Consider the following 12,161-nt stretch of genomic DNA (forward strand, 5'->3'; position numbering starts at 1 on the left):
AATTATTCAGATATATAGGATATAATTCAGTGCATCGTTTAAAGTCAGATTTATCTGAGTTAATTAGACTAATTATTATTAGTATGTTTCAGAATAGGGCAGCACGGTGGTGCAGCAGGTAGTGTCGCAGTCACACAGCTCCAGGGGCCTGGTTGTTGTGGGTTCGATTCCCGCTCCGGGTGACTGTCTGTGAGGAGTTTGTGTTCTCCCTGTGTCCGCCTGGGTTTCCTCCGGGTGCTCTGGTTTCCTCCCACAGTCCAAAAACAAGTGTGTGTGTCCGTGTTGCCCTGTGAAGGACTGGTGCCCCCTCCTCTTCCCGCCTTGTGTCCAATGATTCTAGGTCCCCGTGGACCCACCGTGACCCTGAACTGGATAAGTGCTTACAGATAATGAATGAATGTTTCAGAATAAGTGACATATAACAGACCATCATTATACTATAACCCTTTAAGACACATCAGATAATCAGTAAATAAGCAGAAAATTTCACATATTAAATCTGATATGCTGAGGGATGTTTGAAGCCTTTATAAAGTAAATGATATATTCATCCATACATGCACGGATCACCCCAATTCTTTTTTAAGGCATAAATATATTACTGACAGGTCTTGTTACAGTGACAGTTGTGCGATAAAATAGGCAGCAAGTGATCAGTGGGTTTTTGAAGTTGATGTGTTTAAACATCAGTGAATTTGACAATGGCAAAATTGTATCTCTAAAAATACTGGTCTTGTGAAGTGTTCCTGGTAGGCAGTGGTTGGTACGTGGTCAGAGGAAACCGGTAAACCAGTGACCATTCTGTGTAGAGAAATGAAGTGTTAGCATGGGCATGCAGCCCCATACACAGCAAGATAGATGTAATGTGTTGTTTTAGTAACAAACTGTCATAACCAGCTTTAACTTTCAGCACTTTTTGTTTATTTACATTTATTTTCACTTATATACTAAATACATAACGGCTAAATCACAACATTCAGACATGTCCTCACATGCTCTTAATGTGTGAGTGAAGTATTTTGTGTGCTGTAGTGTGAGTTCTCTCTGAATAGGCTTAAATGGTCATTTTGCGTGTATGTGTGTGGGTGAATGTGGTTGCCGCATATACTCTTCTCTTAGCCTGTTGGATCTTCACACCTATACAATAAGAACAGGAAATGAGTGGGCACAAAAGAGGAAGTGTGACCAGCGTGTGATTAGGCAAGCTCTCCAACACTATTCCTCTCTTACTTCCTCCCTCTCTCTTTCTCTCATTCTAGCTTTTCTCATACTCTATTCTTGTCAAGCCCATCTTTCTTTTCTTTGACCTTACGCTTTGCCATGTCTTTTCCTATATTTGTTTTCCTTCCGTGTTGCAATCCTCTGCAGTTTTGTTCTTACATGCTTTGTGTCATGGTCACACAAACAGTTGTCATTTCTCTTCCACATTCTTTATCTTAAATTACATAAGCTTTCATTATTTTGTTGACGTACACTGTTATTTAAACCCCTTAGTGCATTGGTGTGGGTTATTTATTTTTCATCTATTTGAGGATTAGACTTCATATTAAATTTTGAACCTCCTTGAGCCCCCGCCCCCTTAACTTCCTTCCTGTTGACGGTGTGATTTTTTTTTATAATATTACAAGTTACCAGTACTGTTTTATTGATGTATATCTTTATGTTGTTTGATGGGTTTCACACAATCATTGTCCATTTTGTGTGTGAGAGATAAAGTGAGAGAGAGAAATGTGGAGATAGGGCTGGGTTTCCTTGGGTGAGCAAAAGAGGAAGCCAGGGGTGCGAATATTTGTGATTATTCGGCAGAAGCTCAGGAAATCTCCTCTCTGAGAGAGTGGTGCTGTTGTCACCTTTCATGCCTTTTTACAGGGTTTACAGCTGTCTTGAATCATATCTGTTTCTAGGTTTTTTATTAGGAAATGTTCACAGTATAGTACAAAATCCAGTCAGGATCTAATAGAGCTGCAGGTTAGGACCCTACTATGATATCTGAATCATATCAATGTTATCAGATAATTACCACATCAGTCTTATCATGTGGATCAGTCCACATTTCCTTCAAATTGTATTCACATTTTACTTCACATATTCACATATTTAAGCAGAGCTTTGCTAAGTGATGGCCATGCCATATCCCTAAGAACACAAAATCTATAGTCCCCCACCCCCTTACCCCCTTGGCTTGTATGCAGCATCAGAAAAAAGTGCAGTTATTTGAATGTGTGTGCATGCATAACATTAGCCTGCCCACTCCTCCTGCTTTACTCTGATAAGATATGACCAGATGATGAACTTTAACAATTGGCAGTAGGTTTCTACAAAAGATTTAAGTGATATAAATATTCTGAATAATACTCCCACAATAGACCAATGGGTGTATTACCAATAAAATTGTAGGTTTCAGTACACTGTTCCTGATTGTTGAAGTCATTATACCCTCACAGTTAAAGTTGGAAAGGAAAAAACTGGGCTGCTTTTACCAGATCAAAAGAAAAATACAGGGGAACAGTAATAATGGGGTAACAGGTATTACACAAAGCAGTGGTGTTATAATTATACAGCCTTGTGCAAAGGTTTTGACATGTCATGTTTCCACAGTCCTTATTTAGCTGAAAAAAAGTTAACAAGTCCTCTACAGGAAATACATTTTTTTCTCCAGATATTCTGGAAATTTAACTGCACTAAAAAGAATTGTTTCCACAGACTAGGGTTTGTTTCTTCCAATATGTTAAATTCAGCAAATAATAACCAGTCCATCTGAATTAGAATGTCTGCATGGCTTTATGTTTTGTTGATTTTTCTAATTAAAACTAAGACCAGGGATGTGAACAGAGACTTTGCCTGAGTTTTCGCATACAGCCACGTGCAAGTCCATTTAGTTACCCGATGAACTCCAGACTACAGCAATTTAAATGCACTGCTCGGCATCTTACCTAAGTTTTAAATAAATAATTGCACATCAACTTGATTGACTGTCAAACACAGAAGTGGGTTGACAGTGAGGCCTTGTGCATGCACACATACGCACACACTACACCAAAGTGAATGCTGTAGCATTACAAGGTTTATTTTTTTATCTCTAAAGAACTGGAAAGGTTCATGGCCTTTTGCAGTTTCAAAATCTTTTGCACCTTTTGCATTCACACTAATATTAATCTTCACTTGGTTACCGTAACCATTACTGATCTAGAAGCCTGGGTTATAATTGGCCACAAAATGTTCCATCATTGGCTGCTGTCAGCTGCAGGTTTTGCTCAAGTGAATTTTTTTTTTCTGTTCCTTGTGCTCTTCTTTTTTGGCTCATGTATCATACCTTCTGTTTCAGCATGCACATTTGAACCACATCAAGAGAAATGCAAAGTAATTTATCAAAGCAAATTAAAGATTTGAGTCTAGGCCAAATCATTTAATCTGTGCTGTTCTGTTAGCCTGGCGTGCAGTGCAAACATGGGTAAAGCTGTTTTTAAAGAATGCAGCGCTGTTATCTGTCACTTTTGGTGTCAGTATAGGTCAGTGTCTGAGACACAGGACAGTGTTATTTCTAGCACTGTATCATACACCGTTGAACAAAGTGACGTGTCACCATATTGTGAAGATCAAGCCAGTGTTCCTTTCTCACCCACATGCTCTCTCTCTCTGTATATTTACACACACACACACACACACACACACACACACATATATATATATATATATATATATATATATATATATATATTCATTTATTTGAATTAAATTTTAGCTTATCAGAGTCCAAACTTTATTTTTTAGAACAAGTGAATTGTCCATTCTTCCAGCATCAAAGCATCAGTCCAATGCTGATTGAAAAATAAATAATAATATTAATAATTCTGCCAGTACTGATATCATTTAGATATGGTCATACATCATTAAAACAAGATTAGCCTGATTTTAATACATCTGTACAATGTTTAAAAATAAAAAAAACACACACAACACACTCTAGACTATAGGACTTAGTATGAAAGACACCATTAATATATGTGTGTTTATTTTCAAAACATATTAAAAAAAATCTATCTGTGTGAATAGGCCTTTAAACGCATGATTATAATCTTTTAAAGTAAAACTTATGGGAGGTGTTTTGCCACATTCAAGATATTTTGGAAGAGCGTTTGCAATACATCATATATATCTACACAAATGTGGCATCTTAGCTTCTCAGAAACCTTAAATTGAAGAACTTGTGGCTTGGGGGTATGCCCTGCAATTAAACAAATCATGTTTTTACAATGTCTGCAATACTAGCTAGTCATTAGTCATAGTTGTAATTATAATGTCAGGAGGGAAAAGACAATTAGAGACACTAGCATTAATGTCTCCTTAACATTTAAAGTATTTTTGTTTTAGGCATTTTATAATTTGACATGCCGTTAGTCTAAAAGTTTGTAGGCACCCAGTTTTGGTTTTACAGTGTATGTTATTACATTGAAGGTCAATTCTGATAAATTCTACTGATGCCCAGTTAACCACATGTACCTGGAAAAAGGAACTAACAGTGTTGTTAGTTAAACACTGCCTAAAGTCATTTATCCAAAGTCAAATTGGAAAGATGGGGTGGTGGGAGTGAAGGAACATCACTGTACTCCCCCCCTCAATCCATTGCTGAGGTGCCCTTGAGCAAGACGCCCAACCCCCAGCTGGTCCCCCTTGCCTCTCTCAGTGTCTGTTCAGTGCACTCGTAGGTGGGGGTGTGCACTGCCATGGATAGGTTAAATGCAGAAGACACTTTTCCAGAAAAAACGCACATTTAAATTCATGTGTGTTGTATTAACCTACGTATGTTTGCATGGATCTCCTTCTGGGATTCCGGTTTCCTCTCATAATTCAAAATCACATGTTGGCAGGTTATCTGGCTATGCAAAATTGTACAAATGGTTGAGAGTAACTGGGTGAATCTATAATTATCTTTTGATGGACTGGTGCTCTGTCTGTGGTTTGTTTCTTCATTACGCCCATTGATTCTGGGTAAGCTCAGGATGTAGCAGATACAGATGATGAATAAATGTTATTACTGTTATGTTGGCACATGTGAATAAATCTGGACTTAGCTGCCTTGTATTGTTAATAAAGTTTTAAATTTATTTACACATTTATAAACACATATTTCTTGATGATTTGATAATGTATTAAAATTGTTGCATACCCTTATTCAGAACTAGATTTTCAGTTAGAGGCCTTATTGAGTGCTACATTTCCTCAAACTATTTTTAATGAAATGTTATAGTTTATTAAATGTGATATATCCGACAGTACATTTAAAGGTCGCCCTTCAGGGTGTGTTCCTGCATCGCGCCCAGTGATTGCAGGTAGGCTCTAGACCCACCGCGACCCTGAACTGGATAAGTGGTTACAGATAATGAATGAATGAATAAATACGTTTAAATGTAAATATATAATGGAGTAAAGGTGTTCTGAGCAGAAAATATCACAGACTCTGTGTGTGTTGTTCTCTGCTCTTTGTTTTCATAGCTGTTCCAGCCACATGTGCATGATAGTCTTGCACTGTGGAGAACAATTGCCTATTTTTGTTTTGCCTCCTCAAGAGACAATACCACCTACACAGCATTATGTATGCAAGATTGCAGAGGGCAGTGCGAAATATCCAGGTGAAAGCAGTAGTCTCCTTAATAATCTTCACCAGTAAAAATGGCCTTTGACAAAGAACAAGACAAGGAATCAACATTGGACCTGCATTTTTCAAGATGTAGAACACTGAAAACTGCTGAAGGCCTTCAACATGACTCTGAATGATAGCTACTCCATTGTGGTCTTCTGTGTTTAACAGTCGCTGCTGAAATGTTCATTCTAGAACGCTTAACGAGGAAAAAAGGTAATGTAGGTTGGATTCATGCACCAATCCAAAAAAGACTAATTTATTCTATGTTAAGCACTTGTCAATCCTCTTAAACCCATAATACGGAAAAAAAGCTTAAAGAAAAATGCAATATTTATTTAAAATTAGTTTTGGCTTACAAAGGAGCAGTACTGTTTTTAGACGTTATTTTAGTACGTTAATCCACATTTTGCATCTTTAATTTTGCCTATTTTTGCCTATATGCTTCCCGTGATGTTTAAGTGTATAGCCCTTCACAAAAAATGAATTGTAAGCTTTAAGGCTTCTTTGTTACATAGGGATGGAAAATGAGCTAGCTTTAAATCAAGTGGAATATGCAAGGGCTTATAGCCAGATTTTGGCTGGCAAGTTTTGGCATAGTATGTGTGTGTGGGTGTGTGTGTTTTTGACTCTAATGTTAGTATTTTGAGCCATTATCTTATGTATTTATGGTGTATTATTGGCAGATTGCATTTTAATAATTTATGAATGGCCTTGTGTTATGTACATCAATCAAACAACCCCTTTAAGTCTATAGCTGGCTTCAGAACGAAGGCCGAACAAGACTCCCTCTTTGCATTAGTGCTACTGTTTTTACTCTTTATCATGTTTGCTATTACAGTAAAATTCAAATTATTATTATTTTATTTTTCATGTTGGAAAACATTGACTCACTTCTGTTTGAATGTAATAAAATTCAAATATGATTAGAAGCATTTATTGCAATATTCTTGTGTTTATGGTGCTATGAAGTAAATAGAAGCATGAAGATGAACATATTCATTGGACAGATCATCTTCTTATTCAACATTGTAGAGATAATTGGGAGAGAAACCTGTTTAAGCAATACATTTGAATGTGACATTTTTACAGCAACCTTTCGTGTACAAACCTTTCGCTGAGTTTACAGAAAAGGTTCCAAATTTGGGTATTGAGAAATTAAGCTTGGTTTGGTTTACATGTGTTGCAGTTCTCCTATGATCTACATTTGGTCCTGAGTGACTGCTTTGACTGGCTCTCTCAAATCTGCCACACGTTCACCTTTTATTGGCTGATGTGTTGTGGAACAAATCGTGGCCAAATCAATATTTTGCCCTCATCTGTCCCACACAATATGTGCCGCAACCCAAGTCAAAACTGGCTCATGACTTTTGTCCCAGGTCATGTCCAACCAACACTCTCCAGTGGCATAGCTGGGCCATACGTGAGACAAATTTTGCACAAATATGAAATCTCGCTTGTCTCCCAAACAAACGCTATGGGGAATTGATTCCAAAAGAGCTGATATTGTGACTCAGGATGTTTCCTGCTGGATGGCTGCCAGCCTTAGCCAAGAACAGGTAACATGTGAACAGTTTCGGTGTACTTCATAGGAGGGGGTATTTTATGGATTTATGCAATAAATATTAGATTTAAGTTTAAATTAATTATTGTGTATGTTCTTTATATAAATAAACCAACGAATCAATTAATTTAATAATAATAATAATCAACAGTTTAATACATCCATCCATCCATTATCTGTAACCGCTTATCCAATTTAGGGTCGCGGGGGGTCCAGAGCCTACCTGGAATCATCGGGCGCAAGGCGGGAATACACACCCTGGAGGGGACGCCAGTCCTTCACAGGGCAACACAGACACACACACACACACATTCACACCTACGGACACTTTCGAGTCGCCAATCCACCTGCAACGTGTGTTTTTGGACTGTGGGAGGAAACCGGAGCACCCGGAGGAAACCCACGCGGACACGGGGAGAACACACCAACTCCTCACAGACAGTCACCCGGAGCGGGAATCGAACCCACAACCTCCAGGTTCCTGGAGCTGTGTGACACTACCTGCTGCGCCACCGTGCCGCCCCCAGTTTAATACATTTTAACAATAATTCTTCATTGCAGTTTTAGATTGTTTATATATCATATATTCTAGCTTATATTTTCCCAAGTATTTTGGAAGGATAATGCTTTTACTTCTTTTTTTTTCCCTTTAATTGCAATATTTTATGTGGGTAAGATTACAAGACATTTTGGAGGCAAAGCAAAAGCCTGAAAAAACTTTTAAAAGGCTATTATATATGTATATAAATACATATATTTTATACTTGTGTACTTGTTCTCTTTTTATCAGCCTCTATTTCTCCATCACACGGTTGTTGGTTTGGGTTTTTTATTTTTATTTTTTTAAGCAAGTATGTGGTATATGTGGTATGTGTTTCTGTGTATGTGTGGAAGAGCACACACGCTGGTTGTGAAATACACAGACAAACATATGCAAACATTCGGGTGTCATTGATCAGTTGACCAAGATATTGCATATTTCTTGGTCATTTAGTGAATAAATTGGAACAAAAGAAAGCCCTGTTCAGTATTTCTCTGTGTAGGTATGTGTTGACATATTATAACAAAAATATAATAATAATTTCACCAGGGGTGTTCAAACTCATTACTGTTTCTTCTTGGCTCTTTGCCATATTCTTGTTCTCTTTTTATCAGTCTCTATTTCTCCATCACACACACACGCACACACACAGAGTTTCTGATGTTTGCAGTGTTTTCAGCCCTGAAAGTTGAAGTAGATCTTCCTCAGTCAGCAGTTACTAAAATGTTTTATACTCTTAGCTTCCCTTATACGCTTATTTTATGTGTGTGTGTATGTGTTTGTGTGTGTGTGTGTGTGTGTGTGTTAGATGAGGAAATGTATATATTTTTGTATGTCTTGTATGCACATGCATGCACGCAGTTGCAGGTATGTGCATGCATGTGCTTACAGGAATATATACTTGTGTCTGAAACAAGTTTTGGTCACTTTTCACCTACCTGATGTGTTAAGGACAGACTTTTACAGCAGTTTTACTCGTGAGAATGTTGTGGTTTAGACAGTGGCTTTGTATTTCCTTGAGCTGTTGAATTAGGTTGTTTGTTCATGTTCTGTATTAAAATGCCAGTCAGCAGCAATCCAAAGCTCCTTAATACTTATTGTGGACTAATCATGTGTTTGTGGGTGTGGGTGTATGTGGGCGGTTGAGTGTAACCCCCTGTTCACACTAACAGGCGACAAACAAGCGTCCAGTCGTTTCCTATGGATGAATGTGATTTTTAGCAGCAATTCAGCGGCAGGCAACACAGCAACAGAGCAAAATATCAAGTTGAGATTTTCTCAACTTTATGCAAATGAGTTGTGGAGTGGTGAAGCGACATTGTAAATGATTAGCTGCAAGAAATTCTTGGAACCAATCGTAGACACAGGGTCTGAAGTTCGGGGTCCAGCTTCTGCTCTCTGAACCACGCCCCCCCCCCCCCCCTCGACACACCCACAAGAGACGAACTTGAGGCTAGGTAAGCGAATTGTCGCCTACTAGTGTGAATGCATGGTAAGTGTGTGGGTGAGGCTTGGCTGCAGTTTTTAGAAAGCCCAGAATTTAAACTACTGATACTATGCAAAATCTATAAATATAATGGTAAGAATTCATTCATTGTCTGTAACCACTTATCTAGTTCTGGTTCACAGTGGGTCCAGAGCCTACCCAGAATCACTGGGTATAAGGCGGGAACACACCCTGTATGGGGCGCCATTCCATCACATTCACTCACACCTATAGACACTTTTGAGTCGCCAATCCACCTACCAATGTGTGTTTTTTGAACCGTGGGAGGAAACCGGAGCACCCGGAGGAAACCAACCAGGACACGGGGAGAACACACCAAACCCCTCACAGACAGTCACCCAGAGCGAGGCTAGAACTCATAACCTCCAGGACCACCATACTGGCCTATAATAAGAATTCATTTGATTATTTTAACAACGACTTGGCTACACCAAGATATGAAGAGAACTCAATCAACACACAAGCCAGGAACAACTCCTGTATTATGTGCTACACCGTTCAGCCTTGGTGTTGAGTTAATTGATGAAGATGAAATTGTTGGTATTTTCAATTATTACTCTTATTGTTATTCATTGTTGTTGATACCAAAGGATGCAGTTTGCAAGCGGCCATGACATTTTTATGTGTGTATGTTTGAGTGTTTAAGGATTTAAAAATACATTATTTGGAAAAGCCGTGTTGCATTATTGAGATTTAAAAATTATGTAAGGTATATTGCTAATTGAGACATGGGCCTTGCTGTTGTCTGAGACTGTATAATGCAGGTGTATCCCCTGTTCATGTCCCGAGTGCAAATATGGGTGTAACTTTAAAGTTGTTGTTATACTTTTCTCTAAAAGCAATATTCCTGATGGTGTAATGGAAGTTTTGATGTCAGTTGTATGCCTGGTTAGGTGTAGGAAAGGGAACAGAAGAAGAAAAACATCAGCATGTGAAGTCTTAACACGTATTCCTCAGTACTTACTTCCTAAATTGCCATCTGGCGTTATCAGTTCAGATTTGTAATGAAAAATAAATCCACAGATTCACTAATCGTGGCCAATAGCAGGGAGCCCTTAAATGCTCTTTTTGATTTCACACCCTCATCATTTATATAATAAATGACATGTATGCATGATTGAGTCAGTTGTGGTAAATGAAATGCTCTGGCAACTTTCTGCATATTGTCTCACATCTGATTACGTTGCAGCAGTTCAGTGGAGTGTGTTTCTGTGAGTGAGTGAGGAAGTGTCTCTTGGCTTTCCCTAATATTTGCATTCCTGCTTGTCTGAGATGCACTGTTCTGTATATGTGTATGTAACCTACCACTGTGTGTTTGTAAATTGATACCATATACTTTATAGATCATAAAAAGCATCTGACCTAGTTACACTAATAAAAAACACTCTGCATGGAGATATCTGAGCTGGAGAAGATTAAGTCTAGGCTGAGAAAAGAGAAAGTGTATAGTTGGACCAATAAACAGGAAAATCTTCAGATAATATGCCTAGTTTTAGTACTGCCAGCACTTTTTACATGCGTAGAATATTATGCAATATCAGGGGCCACCGTTCCTTTATCGTATTTCCATTCAAAACTAGTCAATATCGGCGTTATTCATTTTTAAGGAAATATTTTTAGTGCATTTGATATATGATAATCTACTCACAAAGTACGGGAAGTCTAAGGCAAGTACTTGACAAGAGTTTCTGAAATTAGCATTCCAAAAGAGCTAAAATTCTTTAGCGAATATTTGAATGGAAACATGAATGGTAATAGGCATTAGTAAGAACATTCTGAGCAAATCTAATAGAGTTCTAAGCACTGCATACTTGAACACTAATAAAATTATTGCACTGCGCTCAGTCTGAATACTGAGACTGACTAGCTTCAGGTAGAGTTGTACCTCCCAAGCAGGATTCCATTGTTTTCTGCTGGACTTTTTATGAAATATTTTCAAAAAACAGTATTCTGCCGGTAACTCATATATTGGAAAGTGAAGGATTCACTCTACTGGCCAAAACTAGATCAAAATGAGCATGCGTGCATTTAAATGTGCCTGCCCTGGTGGACTGTCATTACTTAAATATTTCCAGAGCTGTATAGGTGATTGGATAAGCAGGAGAAGCCGCCGGGACTTTGATCCACGATTACAGTTTTTCATCTCCATTATAACATGCCTGAGTGGAATCACTAACTGCGCACTGATCTGTTGCTGTCCAGTTAAATCAGTATGCTTTTATATCAAGGGCACACACACAGAGAAACTGTTGAATAAGATAATGTTGCCTTATGGAGTGTGTCACTGGGAGTGTCCCAAAACTTAGCGAGCTGACTACATAGACATCTGTTTAAATAGGCAGAGTTCTAACCAACGACTGTCCTCAAGACGTAGGCAATATGGACGTTGTAGTTAGAGAGAGATTGCATCTTTGCTTATTCCTGCTCTACACGACCAAATTAAGGTACCTCGTGAGGCAGCATATCTAAGGTATCTAAGAATTGGGACAGTCTACATGTCAGGAGCACGCACACTGTGCTGTCTACATGCTCTCTATGTAGACTGCTCACTAGGTTTTTGGACAGACCTTGTGACGTAAAATGCTAGGTTATGGGACAGACACATTGTCACTGGGTGTAATGGCCATGTTCTTTAAAGTATACTTGAGGGTCAGCGCCCCAGCTGCTAGAGCCATGTTCTGATCCGTTCTCACACACTCGCAGCTCCATGCGGGAAAGGTGCTTATTATATTTTGGATTGGGGTTTTTATTTTTTATTTTATTTTATTTTTATTTTTTTGCATTGTGCTGTTGTCATAGGAACACAAGAAAGCTCATCTGGCTGCTATGGTAACCCAATAAAGAGTACATTTATGTGAGTATGCAGCTTATCAAATGTAAATGGATTAAATAGTGATAGTTCTGACAAAAC

General features: G+C 38.4%; 1 protein-coding gene across 1 annotated transcript in view; it reads left to right on the forward strand.

Moving 5' to 3' along the window:
- arrb2b (arrestin, beta 2b) overlaps positions 1–12,161 on the forward strand; it is a 47,016-nt gene that overhangs the window by 15,037 nt on the left and 19,818 nt on the right. The gene's annotated exons all lie outside the window — the stretch shown is intronic.

Source organism: Hoplias malabaricus, chromosome 9 (genome assembly GCF_029633855.1).
Source record: "Hoplias malabaricus isolate fHopMal1 chromosome 9, fHopMal1.hap1, whole genome shotgun sequence".
Classification (NCBI taxonomy): domain Eukaryota; kingdom Metazoa; phylum Chordata; class Actinopteri; order Characiformes; family Erythrinidae; genus Hoplias; species Hoplias malabaricus.